Genomic DNA, 21,654 nt, shown 5'->3' with positions numbered 1-21,654 from the left:
ATAGGTGATCCCAAGCTAACCCATGAACTGGTATGTTGTTAAGCAACTAAATTATAATATAATAAATAACTTTTCTGCTGTACAAAAATATAATCTTGACAAAATTTGAGACAAATTATATTACTGATACAATTATAATCTGATAAAACACTGAGGAGAAAACTAAATTTACATGACTGACTCTGACTGACATCTATGAAGCCTCTACTATACTGACTAAAGATAGTTGGGACATACCTCCAACTACCACTAATCAATACATATGGAAAATAAATGAATTGTACATGAACTAAAACTGTCTGGAGTTCTCAAAATAAGAGAACTCATCAACTGCTAGCTGGAAACTGCAACTGTCTGATCATGATGTGTGGGCTACAAATGGTACATGCATTATGAAATAATGTAGCCACACAGACGTATATATGGATCAGTACGTTTAGAATGTACTAATATACAAGGGTGAATTCAGTAAGTAAATTTAATTCATACGTAATTTTAAAACATGCATTACTAGGTATAAGTAGACTCACCAAGAGACTGAAATAAACTGAAAGCTAAAATATGTTAAATCATAAGTAACAACCATAATCTGATAAGTTAGAGAATCACTACACTTAGTTTCTTAAAACTTTCCTGTTATAACAAAGTAGAATCAAAACTAGGATACAGTAAAATAAGAATATGTGAACGTTCAAAACCAAACATATATGTACTGAACTAATCTGATTACTTGAATATCTGATTCTTAGGTGACTGGATGTTTGAAATCTAATAAAGGGGATAACTAGAGGCTGTATATGGAGTAGTTGATATAAAAATACGGACTACTAGTATCCGAACACTGAATAGTTGATGACTGAATATTGATCATGTAATACTAAACTGAACTTAGTCTGAATAACTGGACTGAAACTGTGGAGTACTATACATATTAGGTAAGGACTAACTGAACAATAGGAGATAACTGAGAATGAATGTGTGAAAACTATAATATCTGAGAATACAAGACCAAGCATAAAACATGACTTTGATATAGTCTGTAAACTAAGATACTGATAACTGAATAACTGATAACTGTATGCTATGGTCAAGCAACCCTAAAACTGAACTCTGAAACTGAATACTGAACTGAGACTCTGGGAGCTATCATGTAACTGACATAAACCAAGTGAGCTATCATTGATTCCAATGTTTGACCCACGTTGAGGAAGGTTGTTCTATCCTTGCCAACGAAATAGAACCTGAACTATAATGATCACTAAACTGAGCCCATATTGGGAAAGGGGAAACACTCTCCGGCGAGGCCACTAACCTACGGTGACACATAGTTTCTCGAGAAGTAGGATGCACTAAACCTACACTTACCACTCGGTGCTAACTCCTACTCTCAACTGAAAGACACTAAAATACTAAAAGGTGCATGCACTGAAGCTGATAAGATAAGCTCAGGTGATGGTGTTCTGAAAATATCAGCGCATACAGATTCTGAGGTAATATTGACGTATAAACTGATACTAGAACTGAAACTAGATTGAGTTTAACTGAACATGATACTAACTGAATGACAAATCTCATGGTTTATCTGAAACTATTCTAAAAATACTAAGACTAAATAAACAACTAAGTTTTTGGGTATTCATAACCCCCAGGACTCGATAATAATAACAATAGGCCATAATAACTATTCGGGTCATAATAAGTAGTCAATATTGAAAACCCAATCATTAGGGAATTTCATCAAACACTTAGGAATCATGAACTTGAACATGGGAATGTCTTAAACATGGGAGCATTGCATGATTACATGACTAAGATCAAGAATTGGGAATTTACATGAAATTCGCTAGGAATAGAACATGGGAGTTTCATCAAAACATGTAAAGACCCTAAACTTGTGCATGGGAATGATAAAGCATGTGAAAATATCACGGCTACACGGATCAATTCACAACTTAGGGATTTAATATGAAGATCATAACATTTAAAATATGTATTGGCTCATTCCACTTGAAAACACATATACTCTTAACTTGAAATCAAACACATGAAGATCATGAGTAAAAATGGGAGTAGTTAAACCATTAAAATCACATAAATTTCAATATTAGAAACATGGATTAAGGATTTAATCAAGTGAAAATCACCATTCAAGCATATCAAGGCAATTTCAACAAAAACCATTTGTAAACATGATACATAATTGAAATTTAAGGTTTCATAGATATAATTCATATTAACATGTAAAGATCATAACTTTGAACTTAAAAATGGGTTTTGGGCTCCATGGGTGAAAGGGGGCCCATGGATGAACTCCCACATACCTTATTAGATTAATTAGATGTAGAAGCTTGAACTTTGAATTTCTAATGATGTTCTTAAAGCTTCTTCTTAAAGTTTTTGAATTAGGAAGGTTGGGTTCTAGATTTTCTTGAAGAAAATTTGATGAAGTTCTTGGTGTCTTGAAGGGGCTAGGATTTTCTTGGAGAGAAAAAGATGAATAATAATGTATCTTATGCTTCTGGGCTCAAATTAAGTGTTATGGACGGATTTGGATGACGGAGAGTAACCAAAGTGCCCCTAGACCCTTTAGGAACTGAAATAGCATGTGAAATAACTCTATATCACATTGGTTATCGCGTCGGGGATAGCAACGCATTGCGTCACAATCGCATCGGTTTACTGCCTCACACGAAAAATGCCATAACTTTTTACTGGGTATCGGATTAAAGCAAAATTGGTATCGTTGAAAATCTAATTCAATTATCTACAATTTGGTGGGTCTTGAGATGCAAAATTCTAAGTATATAAAAAGTTATACACGTTAAAAGTAGATTCTTTTAGAATTGAATACCAAACTTTGGACGAATCAAAGGCTTTAAGCTCAACTTTGTTCTAAGTGATTCTTATGAACATTTTTCACCTCGAATGCACATCGACCACGAGGATAAATATCATGAAACTTATATTCACATGGAAATCATTTGGATTATAACTTATACACGTTGGAACGACAGTTAAAAGACTAGACCAAAAATACGGGATGTTACATTATCTCCTCCTTGGAAATATTCATCCTTGAATGAGACTGTTTAGACTGAGAGTACTGTACGAAGGTAACTGAGATCATATTCTGAACATGCATGACTTGGAATATGATTGCATAACTAATTCTGAAACATGATAAATGAACTGAATATCATGAACTGGATTGATTTCTTTAATACATGCAATAACATAAGAATGATTATAAGGTTGAGATAGAAACGAGAGAGTCAACTGATAAGTAACCATTACTTCAAGATGGATCCTACTTTGTGAAGAAAAATGAAAGGACTCGGGTTATTACAATACATCTCCCCCTTAGGATACTTCGTCCTCCGAATAATACTGATTTGGTTGAAACACTAAGGAAAGACTGAGATGATGCACAGGAAACTTATTGATTGAATCATGATTGAATATCTAGGATCTAAAACTGATGTATGAACTGAGCTGAATTCACAAATTACATGGATGTTAATAAATTACCTCTTGGAATAGCCATATTTATGAGAATTTTGAATGGTATGACTAGATGGGATGATTGAAAACCATAGAAACTTATCTGTCTAAGTGCTAGACTAATTTGCTGGCTATACATACTAAATCATACTGAAATCTTAAACTCAACTATATATTCCAATTATACATAAACATGACATTCAAGTCTATCTTTATAACCACACATGAACTTGTAGGCAAATAACCACAAAAGCATCTTTCGCATATTCTCTAAACCTCTATCCTCAAAACTTTCATGCACTAGCCCAAGAAAACACACATAGAATTTTAACTAAACATGACATAAGGAGAGGTCACTGAAAGTTAGAACATGAGGACCTGAAACATGAAAGGATAACTTTGACACTTTACTAAGGCCTGAGGAATAGAGTATCAAAAGCATGAATTCATCAAAGAGAGCTAAACTGAGGACATTTATGATATAATCTTAATTCTGCTAATCATTAGGAGTGTAGTATGAGCACCAGAAACTGAACATACTGTAAGGCATGGGTATATGAGTCATGAGCCGCATGACCTAAGCTTGGAGTTCATAATTTCATGGAATATGATTCTTACTACTGAGTGAACTAGAACTCCTTATACTAGGAACTAGAAGCGTACATGATTTTTCTATAAAGATCATGAATATGAGTTGTGATCATAGGGATGACATGTAAGGCATGAGTAAAATTATTGATGACTGAAAAACTTTGGACTGAGATAAGAATAGGTTGGGAATCATTCTCCCTTACTGCTTTTTTACACATACTAGTACTACTACTAGAATCTGAGAGGCTGACTTGGTTACTTGTTCTACCATCTACCCCTTAGTTTTAATCCATCATCTCAAGTATGTGGACCCCTTTAATAACTCTAAATTGAACTGCAATCACTTTACTCTAAGTTCACACCATCTAGAGCTTCAACTCTTTTTTTTTCTATTAGCTCAATTTTCAAAGATTCAAACTTAGATTCTAACACTTAACATGGATATCCCCAAACCTTCAATGAACCATACTAACTTCCTTCATAGCCTACTAACATCACATCTAAACCACGAGAACTATCATCACACATGAACATCCGACATCAACAACATATAATTTTGAATCAACAAACTTAATTTCTTGCATACATTATTTCAAGCCTACTAGTTTACCTTTATACAACTAGCCCCATGGATACATAACATACTCAATCCAGATAACAATATCCCAACTCTACTACTCTAAACTTCTGGGTTCATAATTCTAGCTCTAGATCATATGCTATCATAGGATTCTGAGAAGGGATTTGAAAGCATATCTAACTTCAGCTTAATGTAGGATTTTCATAAATAAGAATGAATATTTTCAAAGTTCAGAACATAAGGGAACCAATAGGATATTTTGAGCATGTGTACAATCCCATTACTATCTGTGGAGATTGTCTGAGAAAACTCTGTCTTTGAGAATTTGAGCTTCACTATTTTTGTTATCTTGAAAGTTAGGTAGAGCTGACATGAGTGGAGCATGATGAGAATCTACATCAGTTTCTTAGAGAATCTTTCTATAGCACGATCTGAGACATGAAAGAAGGAAAATATTTTCTAAATGCCCTGTAGCCTTTTTAAGAAAAGAATAGGCGTCTCTATACCGTTCTGCAAGACTCTAATAGACACAGCTTCCTAGATACCCTAGGACACTTAAACTCTATTCTCTAATACAAAGTATGTAATGCCTCGAGAGTACACCCTATCCTAAGCTAACCCATAAACTGGTATGTTGTTAAGCATCTGAATTATAATATAAAAAATAGCTTTTCTGTTGTGCAAAAATATAATCATGACAAAATCTGAGAGAAATTATATTACTAATATAATTTACAATCTGATAAAAAACTGAGGAGCAAACTAAATTTACATGACTGACTCTGACTGACATCTATGAAGACTCTACTATACTGACTATAGATAGCTAGGACTTGCCTCCAACCTCCACTAATCAATACATATGAAAAATAAATAAACTGTACATGAACTAAAACTGTTTGGAGTTTTTGAAACAAGAAAACTCATCACCTGCTGGCTAGAAACTACAACTGTCTGATCATGATGTGTGGGCTACAAATGGTACCTATATTATGAAATAATGTAGCCACGGAGATGTATATGTGGATCAGTACTTCTGGAATGTACTGAGTATGCAGGGATAAATGCAATAAGTAAAACTGATTTCATACGTAATCTTAAAACACGCATTACTAGGTGTAAGTAGACTCACCAAGAGACTAAAATAAAATGAAAGTTGAAATATCTTAAAGCATGAGTAACAACCATAATCTGATAAGCTAGTGAATCACTACACTTAGTTCCTTAAATCATTCCTGTTATAATATAAGTATACAGTAAAACATGAATACATAAACATTCAAAAAAAACATATATGTACTGAAATAATCTGATTAGTTGAATATTTAATGCCTAGGTGACGAAATGTTTAAAATCTAAGAAAGGGGATAACTAGTGCCTATATACTGAGTAGTTCATATAAGAATATGGACTACTGGTGTCTGAACACTGAATAGTTGATGACTGAATACTATTCATGTAACACTAAACTGAACTTAGTCTGAATAACTGGACTGAAACTATAGAGTACTATACTTATGAGGTAAGGGCTAACTGAATAACATGAGATAACTGAGAATAAACGTGTGAAAATTGTAATATCTGAGAATGCAAGTCCAAGCATAAAACATGATTCTGATATAGTCTGTAAACTAAGATACTGAAATACTGATAACTTAATAATTGATAATTGTATAATATGGGCAAGCAAACCTAAAACTGAACTCTAAAATTAAATACTGAAATAAGACTGTGGGAGCTATTATGTAACTGATATAAACCATGTGATCTATCATGGAGCCCAATGTATGACCCATATTGAGGAGGGTTGTTCTATCTTGTCCATCAAAATAAAACCTAAACTGTAGTGATCACTAAACTGAGCCCATATTGAGAAAGGAGAAATACTCTCTGGTGAGACCCCTAAACCTACGGTGGCACATTGTTTTGGAGAAATAGGATGCCCTGAACCCACACTTACCACTCGGTGCTAAATCTTACTCCTAACTAAAAGACACTAAAATGCTAACTGGTGCATGTACTGAAGCTAATAAAATAAGCTCAGTTATGGTGTTCTGAAAACATCAGTGCATACTGATTCTGAGGTAATTATTGACGTAAAAACTGATACTACAACTAAAACTAGACTGAGTTTAATTGAACATGATACTAACTAAATGACAAGGATCCTGGTTTATCTGAAACTATTCTGAAAATACTAAGACTAAGAAAACAGCTAAGTTTTTGTGTATTCATAACCTCCAGGACTCGATAACAATAACAATAGGACACACTAAAGCTTCGGGACATAATAAGTTGTCAATATTAAAAAACCAATCATTAGGGCATTTCATCAAACAATTGGGAATCAATTAGGATATTTACATAAAATTCGGTAGGAATAGAACATGGGAGTTTCTTCAAAATACGTAAAGACCCTAAACTTATGCATAGGAATGAGCAAGTATGCAAAAATATCATGGCTACACGAATCAATTCACAACTTAGGGATTTGATATGAAGAGCATAACATTCAAAATATGTATTGGCTCATTCCACTTGAAAACACATATACTCTTAACTTGAAATCAAACACACGATGATCATGAGTTAAAACATGGGAGTAGTTAAACCATGAAAATTACATAAATTTCAATAGTAGAAACATGGGTTAAAGATTTAATCATGTGAAAATCACCATTCGAGCATATCAAGGTAATTTCAATGAAAACCATTTGTAAACATGATACATAATTGAAATTCATGGAGGTTTCATAGATATAATTCATATTAACATGTAAAGATTATAACTTTGAACTTAAAATGGGTATAGAGCTCCATGGGTGAAAGGGGACCCATGGATGAACTCCCACATACCTTTGTAGATTAATTGGATGTAGAAGCTTGAACATTGAATTTCTAATGATGTTCTTGAAGCTTTTTCTTGAAGTTCTTAAATTAGGAAGCTTGGGTTCTTGATTTTCTTGAAGAAAATTTGATGAAGTTCCTGGTGTTCTTGAGGGGCTAGGGTTTTCTTGGAGAGAAAAAGACGAATAATAATGTATCTAATGCTTTTGGGGGCTGAAATTAAGTGTTATGGACGGATTTGGGTGAGGGGAAGTCGCCAAAGTGCCCCTAGACCCTTTAGGAACTGAAACATCATGTTAAATAGCTCTATATCGCATTGTCTATCACGTTGGGGACAGCAACACGTCACGTCGCAATTGTGGCAGTTTTCAGCCTCACACGAAAAATGCCATAACTTTTCACTCGGGTATCGGATTAAGGCGAAATTGGTGTAGTTGGAAAGCTAATTCAATTATCTATAATTTGGTGGGTATTGAGATGCAAAATTCTACATATATAAAAAGTTATGCAGTTAAAAGTAGACCCCTATAGAATTGAATACCAAACTTTGGACGAATCAAAGGCTCTAAGCTCAACTTTGTTCTAAGTGATTCTTATGAACATTTTTCACCTCACGAGGATAAAGATCATGAAACTTATATTCACATGGAAATCATTTGAATTATTACTTATACATGTTGGAAGACGGTTAAAAGACTAGACTGAAAACACGGGATGTTATGCAAACCAGTCACAAAGTCCATGGTGATTCGTTCCCACTTCTACTCGGGAATGGGCAACTTTTGAAGCAAACCACAAGGTCTCATATGTTTGGCCTTCACCTACCGACAACATAGGCAATGAGCCACAAAATCCATTATATCTCACCTCATACCACCTCACCAGTGTTGTTGCCTCAAGTCATGATACATCTTAGTCATACCTCAATGGAAGGAATATCTAGAGCAATAGATCTCGTCAAAGGTCAACCTAATCCAATTACTGACTCTCGACATATAAACTTGGCCCCTAATTCTCAAAACTCCATTCATATCATGTGAGGCTCCCTTAGCCTCACCACTCAACACCTTATCTCGAATCGACCTCAATCCAATATCATCAAACTGTTGATCTTGAATCTGGTCCATCAATGACGATCCAGCCTTCACAAATGCCAAAATACACCCAGGTGTTGAAATGTCAAGCCTAATCATCTAGTTAGCTAAAGACTGAACCTTTAAGTCTATAGGCCTCTCCTGGGTCAAAAGATGTACAAAGCTACCCATGCTAGTTGACTTCCAGCTTAAGCCATCCTTAACCACATTAGACTTGCCCGAATGATAGAGAATAGTCAAGTCATAATCCTTAATCAACTCAAGAAATCAATGTTTCTTCATATTAAGATCTCATTGGGTGGAGAAGTACTGAAGGCTACGATGATCGGAAAAGACCTCACAACAAACTCCATGCAAGTAGTGCCTCCATAACTTCAAAGCAAACACAACCACGCATAACTCTAAACCATGGGTAGGATAATTTATCTCATGAGGATTCAACTGAAGAGGCGCATAAGCAATCACTTTGCCCTTCTACATCAACACAACACCCAATCCAACACCTAAAGTATCATAAAACATAATAAAACCCACACCCTTCTTGGACAAAGTCAATATAGGAACTGAAGTCAACACATCCTTAAGGTTTTGTAAGCTCTCCTCACAAACATTAGACCATTAAAAAAAATCTTATTTTGAGTCAACATAGTCAACGGAGCTATAATAGATGAGAAACTATCAACAAAACATCGATAATAACCTGCCAAGCCAACAAAACTTTGAATGTCGATGGGTGAAGTAGGTCTAGCCTAATCATGAACTACTGCAACCTTGGCTGGATCAACCATGATACCTTTCTTAGTCACCACATGACCCAAGAAAGAAATAGACTCCAACAAAAACTCATACTTGGAGAACATAGTATACAACTTCTCATCCCTCAATCTCTGAAGCACAAATCATAGATGCTTCTCATGCTCAGCCTCACTCTTGGAATAAACCAAGATATCATCTATAAATACAATGAGAAAAGAGTTGAGATATGATCAAAACAATTAATTCATTAACTCCATGAATATGGCAAGGTATTGGTTAACCCAAAAGACATAACCAAAAACTCATAATGACCATATCAAGTTCAAGAAGTAATCTTTGGAATATCTATAGCTTTAATCCTCAACTGGTGATGATCAGACATCAAATCAATCTTTAAAAACAATCCAGTACCCTAAAGTTGATCAAATAAATCATCGATGCGAGGAAGATAATACTTATTCTTAACTGTTGCCTTGTTTAAATGTCGATAATATATACACATCCATATTGACCCATCCTGCTTCTTCACAAACAAGACAAGTGCACCCCAAGGCGATACACTAGGTAGGATAAATCCCTTATCCAACAACTCTTGTAATTAATCCTTTAATTCCTTCAACTCGGCTGGGGCCATCTTATACGGAGGAATAGAAATGAGCTTGGTGTCCGTATCAACATCAATAGCAAAATTAATATTACGATCAAGATGCATACCAGGCAAATCCATAGGGAACACATCCTTAAACTCATGGACAACATGAACAGAATCCAATGACAGAAGTAAAATAACACTAGTATTATGAATATGATCCAAATAAGCTAAACATCCTCTCTCAACCTATCTACGAGCCTAAACATAAGAGATAACCCTCTTAGGACCTAAATAAAGAAAACCCTTCCAAGCTATCCTCGGCACACCCGACGAAGTTAAAGTCACGGTTTTAGCAAAATAATCTAGGATAGTATGATAGGAAGTCAACCAATCCATACCCAAAATAATATCAAAATCAACCGTATCTAACACAAGAAGATCTATCAAAGTCTCACACCCAGCTAAAAGTCACAACATAAGATCGGTACACCTGATTCACCACTAAAGAATCACCTAGTGGGGTAAATATACAAATAGGCATGGCAAGAGGCTCACTAACAGAATCAAAACCCAAAGAAAATTACACAGACACATGGGAGAAGGTTGATCCGACATCGAATAATACATATGCAAGTCTAAGACAAATAGGGATGATACTTGCGATCACAACATCTAAAGCCTCTACCTCTGATCTGTCTAGTATGGCATAGTACTGTCCACGATCACCAACTGGCTGAATAGCCCCATGACCACCACCATGAGCTTCACTACCTTTGCCCCTCATACCTCTGGTTGTACCCCTACCCCTCATAGCTAAAATAAGAGTAGCTCTAAACATACAACGGGGACAATCTTGTCCAAATGACCAAACTCATCACACATAAAGGAACCTCTTAACTTTTCTTGATGGTGCACCCTCTTGGTGCTTCCTTGAGATGCTCAAGGAGTATATCCTTGCATCCATGCCTGGTCCCTTATACTATGGAATGATGCCCCAAACATTATCATCTAAGTCGTGGCTTGCTAAAGAGCAGGAGACAAAACAAGTCTAGCTGGTTGAGACCCCGCCAGAGGGGGTAAAATAAATGAAGGCCAAAATCCCAATCATGGAGCAACATACTCAGATACCGATACTAAAGAAGGAATAGTACTTTAAGTCTGAGGAGTACACAAAATAGAAATATATGCAATAGAAGGATCCACACTCTGAATTGGAGGAACACCCAGCATAACTAAAAGAGAACCCTCAAACAGGTCAGCAAACAAAGTAACAATCCCTTTAAAACTGTGGAAGACAAACTCTGAGGAACTGGAGTAGAACCCATACCTTCAACCTGTTCAATATGAGGCTCGGGGGAGAGTCCCCTAGCACTCCTCCTAGATGGGGCTAAACTATGGTCCATCCACTCTCTCGAGTCTGTCCACAACTTGAGGCTTACCTTCTGGGTAAAGGCTTCATATTTGTACTCTCACTAGACCTGGTCAACACCATCTACGTAGAAAGAGTAAAACACAACTCAAAACATAAGGTATGAAAGAACTTCGCATTATAAGGAATAAAGTAAGGAAGTTTCCTAAAGACACCTTGTAGCCTCTCAAAGATAGATACAAACGTCAACATACCAATCTATGAGACTCTGTTAGATATCCCATTCTTACACTGCTGAGACCAATGAAACCTTACTAATTTGTCATGACCCAAAATAATAAGGGTTATAATGGCACTTGTCACGGCATACCTTGACAAGTAAGCCTATCACCCAAACTGATACAAAAAAACAAAAGATAGAAATGCCTAAGGTAAGGCTTCTAGAACGAAGCCGAACCATACAAGTAATCATAACAATTTATCCAAATACCATATATTCCCAAAAGCAGGTGTCAATAGGGTATGAACATCTAATACAATCCATGAGTCAAATACAAAGGAAAATAACCCCAAAGAAGTAATATCTATCTCTGAATACTAATAAAGATATAAATAATACAGAAAGATAGAGGTAAACTCTGGACGTAGAAATGTCCAACCACTACCTTGAGTAATCTGAAGGCACTCGAAATTAACCAATCTGGGGTGTACTCAAGCTAGGACCTACACTGAAAGGGCAAAGTAGCTGTGAGTACAGTCTACTTGTACTCGGTAGATATCATAGGCTAACCAAGAAAAATAGTAAATAAAATATAAAAACTATACACGAAGGTCACATCACCTGCAATCATAAAAGGTCCCACAATGGTAGCCCACACCACTTGCACTAACAGCTCTACAACATCTACACATAATACAACAACACACCAGATGGGGATACAAATATCCATAATATCACATACAAGAAGAACAAAGAGGAACAAGTATACCCAAGATCATTAAGTACAAATAAAAGAAGATAAATAATTAGACATTAACAAGTCATGATATAGAATAAATAGATAGATGACAAGTCAATATGGCAATACAAGCACAACATAACACAATAAAGCAAGTGCAATGTATTTGATGATGATGATGATGATGCACGAAGTCATCACAAAACCTCTAAAATCATCGGACAATTCTCGTATACACCCACAGAGGTAAGCCTCTCGACGTAGGACGCATAAGGGGTTCGTCAATCCATCAATATCTCTCCCCGAAATATCAATTGGAAGGGTTATAAAATCTAATATTCCAGTGTTTCTAGCATTTCAAGTACTTTTAGTATTTTTGGTGTTTCCAGTATTTCTAGAGCACATAAGATACAAATCAAGTATGACAAACAACAATAATAATTATATACAAAACATACAACAAGTGAAATTATGTGTATGATGCCAAGAGGATGATAATGCAATGTTTATGACCCATCAAAATGAGTATTTCCACTACCAACCACATGAGGTATTTTCACAACCAACCGTAATAATACATTATCACAACGACGTGAGCCGACATCCACTCAATAATTCCACCATCCATGAATTTCTACATGTTTCATATGCCAGTAAGTATGAATATATAAAAATACACCAATGGTACTATATTAGTCATTTCAACAATACAATACAATAACTCACGTGTATTTAAGGCTATCAATATCACATAGGATCCCACACAGTTAAATATATCACATCATATTTTAATTCCAAAAATTACGTCACATATAGGATCTCACATGAGAACAACAAATATATATCCATTTTTCATGATTAGTTCTCACCCTTAAGATACATTTAATAACAGCATTTACTATCCAGCACAGTCTGAAAGAGTTAAGTCATAACATCTTTGAATGCCTAAACTGATCTGCTACACTTCGAACTCATGATATTAAGTCTTACAAATGGTTCCAAAATCAATTAAGATCAAGAAATTTAGAATCTACATATCAAAATAAAGCCAACGATATCCATATGGACTACTTTTGATTCGGGTCAAAACGGACCCCCGAAATGAGTTTTCAAAAATAAAGGAAAAAATCATAAATTTACTTTAAAAATATGTTTCTCATATTTTTATAAATCTACAGCTTAAAATCGAAGTCAAATCGAGTCAAAAATAAGGTTCAAATCAAAGAAAAATATTTTTGAGCTTTACCAGGTAAAATCCTTGAAATCCGTGTTAAAACGAAGAATTAAAGTTGTTTTGAAGGTTAAACTGAGGAAAAAATAGTAATTATAATATTAAAATATTATTCAAGTGGATGGAGTAAAATTGGGATTTAGAATCATGCCCTAAGATTTTTGGGTTTTTGAGAAATTAATCAAGGAATTAGAGTAGAAAAACATGAAATCTCACCTTAAATCCGTAATAGAATCAAAAAATAGATGTTAATAAAGATTTCCAAGATCCCACAAGCTTCACTTTTACACTCTCACATGATTTTAGGGTTTAACTCTCAAGAGGCAAGATGAAAGAATGGGCAAAATTGTAACGACCAGCTTTTTGATAAAATATGTGAAATATGTATTTCTGTGTTATTTGACTGTTTTACCCCCTCCTCGTAGCTGCATTGTGGTATTTCTAGGGTGTGAGAGTGATTTTCATGGCTTTCAATGCATTTTGGTACCATTTGTGCGATATTGTGATTTTTGATGGCTTCGAGAACCTTATTTTGGACTTATGGGGATATTTTTTGATCCATGCGATGGATAGCTTAAAGAAATGTGCCAAAATCTCTAGAATATCTATTTTAGGCTACGTAAACCTTTGGTTCAGGTCCCAGTGCACCCGAGCTCATTTCGATCTATTGGTCGGAAAGTTGAAAAATTGGAAATATGAGTGTTGGACCCACATTTGGTCGAAACGACCTCGAATGGAAAATCCAACTTCACCAAAAATCTGAAATATTGATTTTAGGGTTGTAAATTATTTTGATGTGATTTTATGACTTTTAAATCTCATTTCGACCCTTTGTTTGAAAAACTGCAATTTCGAGTTTCGGGGGTCAACTTTTTGAAAATGATATTTTTCAAAAATCTGATTTTGCCAACATGTTTGGAATATCGAATTTAGTGTGGTTACATAGTTCTTTTGCATATATCGGACTCCAAATGAATTCCAGGTACCCCGTCGAAGTCCGTTTGGACTTAAAAAATCTACAATAGTGCAGTTTTTCTGTTATAAATAGCAGTTTTTTTTCCTTTTTGGCCTATTTTGCTCATTTTTCATCTTGTCTCTTGAGAGTTAAATCCTAAAATATTATGAGAGCTTTAAGGTGAAGCTTGTGGGAGCTTGAAAATCTAGATTAACACCTAATTCTTGATTCTAATACGGATTTAAGGTAAAAATTTACTTTTTCTTAGTAATTTCTTTATTAATTTCTCAAAAATCCAACAATCTTAGGGCTTGATTTTAAACCCCAATTTTACTTTTTTCACTCAAATAATATTTTTATCATATAATTACTAATTTTTCATCAATTTAACCTTCAAAACAACTTCTATTCTTGATTTTAACCCGGATTTTAAAAATTTTACCTGGTAAAGCTTAAATATATTTTTTCTTCAATTTGAACCTCATTTTTTACTCGATTTGACTTGGATTTTCAGCTGTAGATTCCTAAAAGTATGGGAAACATGTTTTTGAAGTAAAGCTTTAATTTTGCCCTTCTTTTTTAAAAATTCATTTTGGTGGTCCGTTTTGACCCTGAACTAAAGTAGTCAATATGAGTGTCGTTGGTTTTTTGTAACGTGTAAATTTCATAGTTGATATATTTAGTGGTATTCGAGATTGTTCGTAAAAAGTAAGGTGTGGGTTCGAAGTGTAGCAGATCGATTTCGCCTTTTGAGGTAGGTTTTGGCTTAACAATTTTAAACTGGGATAGGTAATAAATGATGGTACAAAATACATGTTAAGGGTGAAAACTAATCATGAAAAATGTCTATCTATTTGTTTTGTCTGTGCAGAGGCCTATATGTGATGTAATTGTCGAAATTGAGATATTATGTGATGTGTGTGGCTATGTGGGGTCCTATGTGATGTTGATAGCCTTGAATACATGTGAATAATTATATTGTATTGTTGAAATGTCTAATGTAGAACCATTGGTGTATTGTGTACATTCATACTTGTTGGTATATGAGACGTGCAAATTCATGGATGAAATAGAAATAATGAGTGGATATTGGCTCACATGGTTGTGAAAATATATCATTGTGGTTGGTTGTGAAAATGTATCATTGTGGTTGATTGTGAAAATGTATCATTATGGTTGGTTATGAAAATATATCATGTGGTTGATTGTGAAAATACTCATTGTGATTGGTTGTGAGCATTACATCTCATATTATAATCATTCATGAAACATTGGTACCACTGTGGCAACACCTTTTTAAAACCCTCCCCGAGGGATGTAACGGGGAGGATATATTGTAATACCTTATAAAACTCTTTCGATGAATATGTCGTAAAAGAGATATGAGATATGTGGATCGTATACGAGTTAACGAACCCCCCATGGGTCCTACATTGGGAGGCTTGCCTCCGTAGGTGTATACGGGGATTGTGCAACAATCCTGGAGATTGTACGAAAACTTCGTGCACCATCATCATTATCATATACATTGCACTTACTTTATTGTGTTTATATTATGTTGTATTGCCATATTGACTTGCCATTTATGCAATTGTCTTATCTTTTTTTACTTGTATTTAATGATCTTGTATATGCATGTTCCCCCTTGTTCTACTTATATGTGATATGATACATACTTGTGTTCTATCTGGTTATGATGTTGCAATATATATGATATATTAGAACTGTTGCAAGTAGAGTGGGCTACCATTATGGGATATTTTCTGATTGCAGGTGACGTTCCCTTAGTGTATATTTTGTATGCTTTATTTACTAATTTGCATGGTCGGCCTATGATAGCTACTAAGTATAAGTGGACCGTACTCATACCTACTCCACCCTTTTGGTGCAGGTCCTAGATCGAGTGTGCCTCAGCTTGCTTGACTCGGGCGATTGTTGAAGCTTCCAAGGTAGTGGTTAGACATTCGTGCGTCTAGAGTTCACCTCTATCTTTCTATAGTAGTTATGTCTCTATTAGTATTCGAAGATAGATATTATTTTTTATGGTTATTTTTCTATTGTAATTGACTCCTGGATTGTATTAGTAGTTCTTACACTATTAACACCTGGTTTTGGGCATAATCGATATTTTAGATAGTCCTTTCTGTATTGTTATAATTACTTGTATGGTTTGGCTTCATTCTAGAAGCCTTACCTTGGGATATTTTTGTGTTTTCCTCTTTTTGTATCAGTTTGGGGGATAGGCTTACTTGTTAAGGCACACCGCGATAAGTTCTATCATGACCCTTATTTTTGGTTTGTGACAAATTGGTAGAAAAGACAGGTTTCATTGGTCTCAATGGTGGAAGAACGAGATGTATAATACATTCTTATGGATCGATACATAGAAAATATAGGTTTCACTGGGATATATATCTCAGATGGTTGTGTTTGGGATTTCTTTCCAAAGTATAGTAGATCGTGCAAAGATGACAGAGGGTAATCTTAGTGCATCTCCAGGAGGTGCCAGGAAGATGCAACATTTTGGTGAGTTCTAGAGTCAGACCTCTCGAGGCAGAGATTTTAGAGGTTCTCGTGGATACCATGGTAGGCCAAAGATGGCTTTACAGAGTTCAGGTGATGGATCTTCTAGTTCAGCAGTTTAGGGTGGCCATTCGGACCCAGTTGTACCTTCTCCTATTGAGTCTGGTTATAAAGATTGCTATATATGTGATGAAATTGGCCATATGGCCAGGGATTATCCCCATTGGGTGATTCAGGCTACTCCTATTTCAACTATGAGACGTAGGGGTTCTACCAAAGGTGCGAGAGGTAAGGATAGTAGAGCCTGTGGTGGTGGTCGTGGGGCCACCCAGACAGTTAATGGTCACGGTTAGTGTTATGCTAACCAGCCAGACCTGAGCAGAGGCTTCTAATATTGTGATTACAAGTGTCGTCCTCATTTGTTTTAGACCTGCATCTGTATTATTTAATCCCGTATCAACTTTCTTCTCTGTGTTTGTATATTTTTATTTGGATTTTAATTCTGTTAGTGAGCCTCTTGCCATGCCTATTCATGTATCTATCCCAGTAAGTGATTCTTTAGTGGTGAATTGGGCTACCGATCTTGTATTGTGAATTTTGCTAGGGGTGAGATTTTGGTAGATTTACTTGTATTAGATATGGTCGATTTTGATGTTATTTTGAGAATGGATTGGTTGGCTCCTTATCATGTTGTCTTAGATTTTTTTGCCAAGACTGTGACTTTAGCTTCATCGGGTGTGTCAAGGATAGCTTAGAATGTTGCACTTCATTCGGGTCCTAAGAGGATTATATCTTATGTTCAGGCTCATAAATTGATTGAGAAGGGATGTTTATCTTACTTGGATCATATTCATGACACCAGTATTGTTTCACTTCCTTCCTTAGATTTTGTCTATATTTTTGGTAAGTTTATGGATGTGTTCCCTACTGACTTGCCTGGTATGCCTCCGGATTGAGATATTGATTTTGCTATTGATATTAAGCTGGGCACCAAGTCTATTTTTGTTCCTCCTTATAGGATGGCCCCAACAGAGTTGAAGGAACTGAAGGATCAATTACAGGATTTGTTGGATAAAGGATTTATCCAACCTAGTGTTCACCTTGGGGTGCGCCTATCTTGTTTGTGAAAAAAAGGATAGGTCTATGCAGATATGTATTGATTATTGGCAATTAAATAAGGTGACAATTAAGAATAAGTATCTTCTTCCTTGCCTCGATGATTTATTTGATCAGTTTCAGGGTGTTGCGGTGTTTTCAAAAATTTCTTTAAGGTTTGGTTATCACCAGTTGAGGATTAAAGCTTCGGATATCCCGAAGACAGCTTTTTTGACTCGATATGGTCATTATGAGTTCTTGGTCATGTCCTTTGGGTTGACCAATACCCCTGCTGCATTCATAGAGTTGATGAATCGGGTGTTTTGACCGTATCTTGACTCTTTTGTTATTGTATTTATAGATGATATCTTGGTGTATTCCAAGAGTGAGGTTGAGCATGAGGAGTATTTGCAGATTATGCTTCAGAGATTGAGGGATGAGAAGTTGTATGCTAAGTTATCTAAGTGTGAGTTTTGGTTAGAGTCTATTTCTTTCTTGGGTTATATGCTGACTAAGGAAGGTATTATGGTTGATCTAGCCAAGGTTTCAGTAGTTTGTGATTAGGCTAGTCCTACTTCACCCACTGAGATTCAGAGTTTTGTTGGCTTGGTAGGTTATTATCGGTGTTTTGTCGAGGGTTTCTCTTCTATTGCAGATCCGTTGACCAAGTTGACCCAGAAGAAGATTACTTTTTAGTGGTTCGATGCTTGTGAGGTGAACTTTCAAAAGTTCAAGGATTTGTTGACTTTAGCTCATATCTTAACTTTTCTTAAAAAGGGCGTGGGTTTTACCGTCTTTTGTGATGCTTCACGTGTTGGGTTAGGTGTTGTGTTAATGCAAGAGGGTAAGGTGATTACTTATGCGTCTCATCAATTGAATCCTCACGAGAGGAATTATCGTACCTATGATTTATAGTTGTGCGCAGTTGTGTTTTCCTTAAAGGTGTGGAGGCACTACTTGTATAGAGTTCATTTTGAGATCTTCTCAAATCATCGTAGCCTTCATTACTTCTTCACCCAGTGAGATCTTAATATGAGGCAGCGCCTTTGGCTTGAGTTGCATAAGTATTATGACTTGACTATTCTCTACCATCCGGGCAAGGCTAATATGGTTGCGGATGCCTTGAGCTAGAAGTTGACTAGCATGGGTAGCTTGGTGCATCTTTTGACCCAGGAGAGGCCTTTAGCCTTAGAGGTTCTGTCATTAGATAACCAAATGGTTAGGCTTAACATTTCGACACTTGAGCGTGTTTTGGCATTTTTGGAGGCTAGATCTTCTTTGATAGAGCAGATTTGAGCTCATCGATTTAATGATGTTGGATTGAGGTTGATTTGAGATAAGGTGTTGAGTGGGAAGCTAAGGAAGCCTTTGATTTAGATAGAGTTTTAAGGATTGGGGGCCGAGTTTGTGTGTACAGAATGAGTGATTGGATTAGGTTGATCTTGGAGGAGGCCCATTATTCTAGATATTCTATCCATCCAGGTATGACTAAGATGTATCGTGATTTAGACCAGCATTACTGGTAGGGTGGTATGAGGCGAGATGTGGCAGATTTTGTGGATCATTGCCTATGTTGTCAGTTGGTGAAGGCTGATCATATGTGGCCTGGTAGGTTACTTCAGAGGTTACCCATTCTTGAGTGAAAGTGGGAACAGATCACCATGGACTTTGTGACTGGTTTACCTCGTACATATCATGGTTTTAACAGCTTTTGGGTCATCATGGATTGATTAACCAAGTCAGCTTATTTTATTTCGGTTCAAGTCTAGTTTAGTGCTGAGAGGTTGGCTCGTATCTATATTCGTGAGATTGTTCGTCTGCATAGTGTGCCAGTGTCTATTATTTCATATCAAGGTTCTGTGCTCACATCTCACTTTTGAAAAACTTTTCAGGATGAGTTGGGTACTTGGGTTGATCTTAGCACAGCATTTCACCCCAGATTAATGGCCAGTCAAGAGGACTATCCAGGTTTTGAAGGATATGCCCCGCACATACGTGATGGATTTTTGGTAGCCAATGGGAGAACCTTTTAGCTTTAGCAAAGTTTGCATATAATAATAGCTACCATTCCAATATTGATATGGCTCCTTTTGAGGCATTATATGGTAGGCATTATCACTCCCCAATAGGTTGGTTCGATGTTTCGAAGGTGAGACCTCAAGGTACGAACTTGCTTCGTGAGTCTTTGGATAGAGTCTGGGTCATTCAGGATAGACTTAGAGCGGTTCAGAGTAGGCAGAAGTGCTATGTTGATCGTAGACTTTGTACCTTGATATTTGGTATTGGTGATCGTATTCTCCTTCGAATTTCACCCATGAAGGGTGTGATGAGGTTTGGAAGAGGGACAAGCATAGCCCCATGTTTATTGGTCCATTAGAGATTATTTGAACTATAGGTGATGTGTCTTATGAGTTGGCTTTTCCCTCTAATCTATCAGTTGTTCATTCTATTTTTCATATTTGTATGCTTCATCATTATATTCTAGATAAGTCTCTTTTCATGCATTGGGAGTCAGTTTAGTTAGATGAGCGGTTGTCTTTTGTTGAGGAGCTGGTCTCCATTTTTGTTAGGGATGTTAGGCGGTTGCGCTCTAGAGTTATCCATGTGGTTAAGGATCAGTGGCGACATCAACATGTAGATGAGGCTACTTGAGTGGTTGAGTCTAATATGTTAGTTCTTATCCTCAACTCTTCATTGATTCAGTTATTTCTCTGCCTTAGTTCGAGGACGAACTAGATTTTTAGTGGTGGATGATGTAACGATAAGTTTTTTGATAAAATATGTGAAATATGTGTTTTTGTGTTATTTAACCATTTTACCCCTCCCCGTAGTTGAATTATGGTATTTCTGGGGTGTGGGAGTGATTGGCATGGTTTTCGATGCATTTTGGTACCATTTATGCGATATTGTGGTTTTTGATGGCTTTAAGAGCCTTATTTTGGACTTATGAGGACATCTTTTGATCCGTGCAATGGACGGCCAAAAGGACTATGCCAACAGCTCCGGAATATCAATTTTAGGTTAGGTTGACCTTTGGTTCGGGTCCCGGTGCACCCGAACTCATTTTGACCTATTAGTCGGAAAGTTGAAAAATTGGAAATATGAGTGTTGGACCCACATTTGATTGAAATGACCTCGAATGGAAAATCCAACTTCGCCGGTAGATCTGAAATGTCAATTTTAGGGTGGTAAGATATTTGGTGTGATTTTACGGCTTTTAAATCTTATTTCGATCCTCGATTTGAAAAATTGCAATTTTGGACTTAGGGGGTCAACTTTTTTAAAATGATATTTTTTTGAAAATCTAAATTCTCCAACGCATTCAGAACATCGAATTTAGCGTGGTTACATAGTTTGTTTACATATATCAGACTCCGAACGAATCTCGAACACCCCATCAAAGTCCATTTGGACTTAAAAAATCTGCAATAGTGCAGTTTTTCTTCTAAAAGTAGCAGTTTTTTTTTCTTTTTGGCATATTTTGTTCATTTTTCATCTTGTCTCTTGAAAGTGAAGCTTGAAAAGCTAGATTAACACCTATTTCTTGATTCTATTACGGAT

The sequence above is a fragment of the Capsicum annuum genome, chromosome 7 (assembly GCF_002878395.1).
Source record: "Capsicum annuum cultivar UCD-10X-F1 chromosome 7, UCD10Xv1.1, whole genome shotgun sequence".
NCBI classification, from domain to species: domain Eukaryota; kingdom Viridiplantae; phylum Streptophyta; class Magnoliopsida; order Solanales; family Solanaceae; genus Capsicum; species Capsicum annuum.
Note: the sequence above shows the minus strand (reverse complement) of the source record.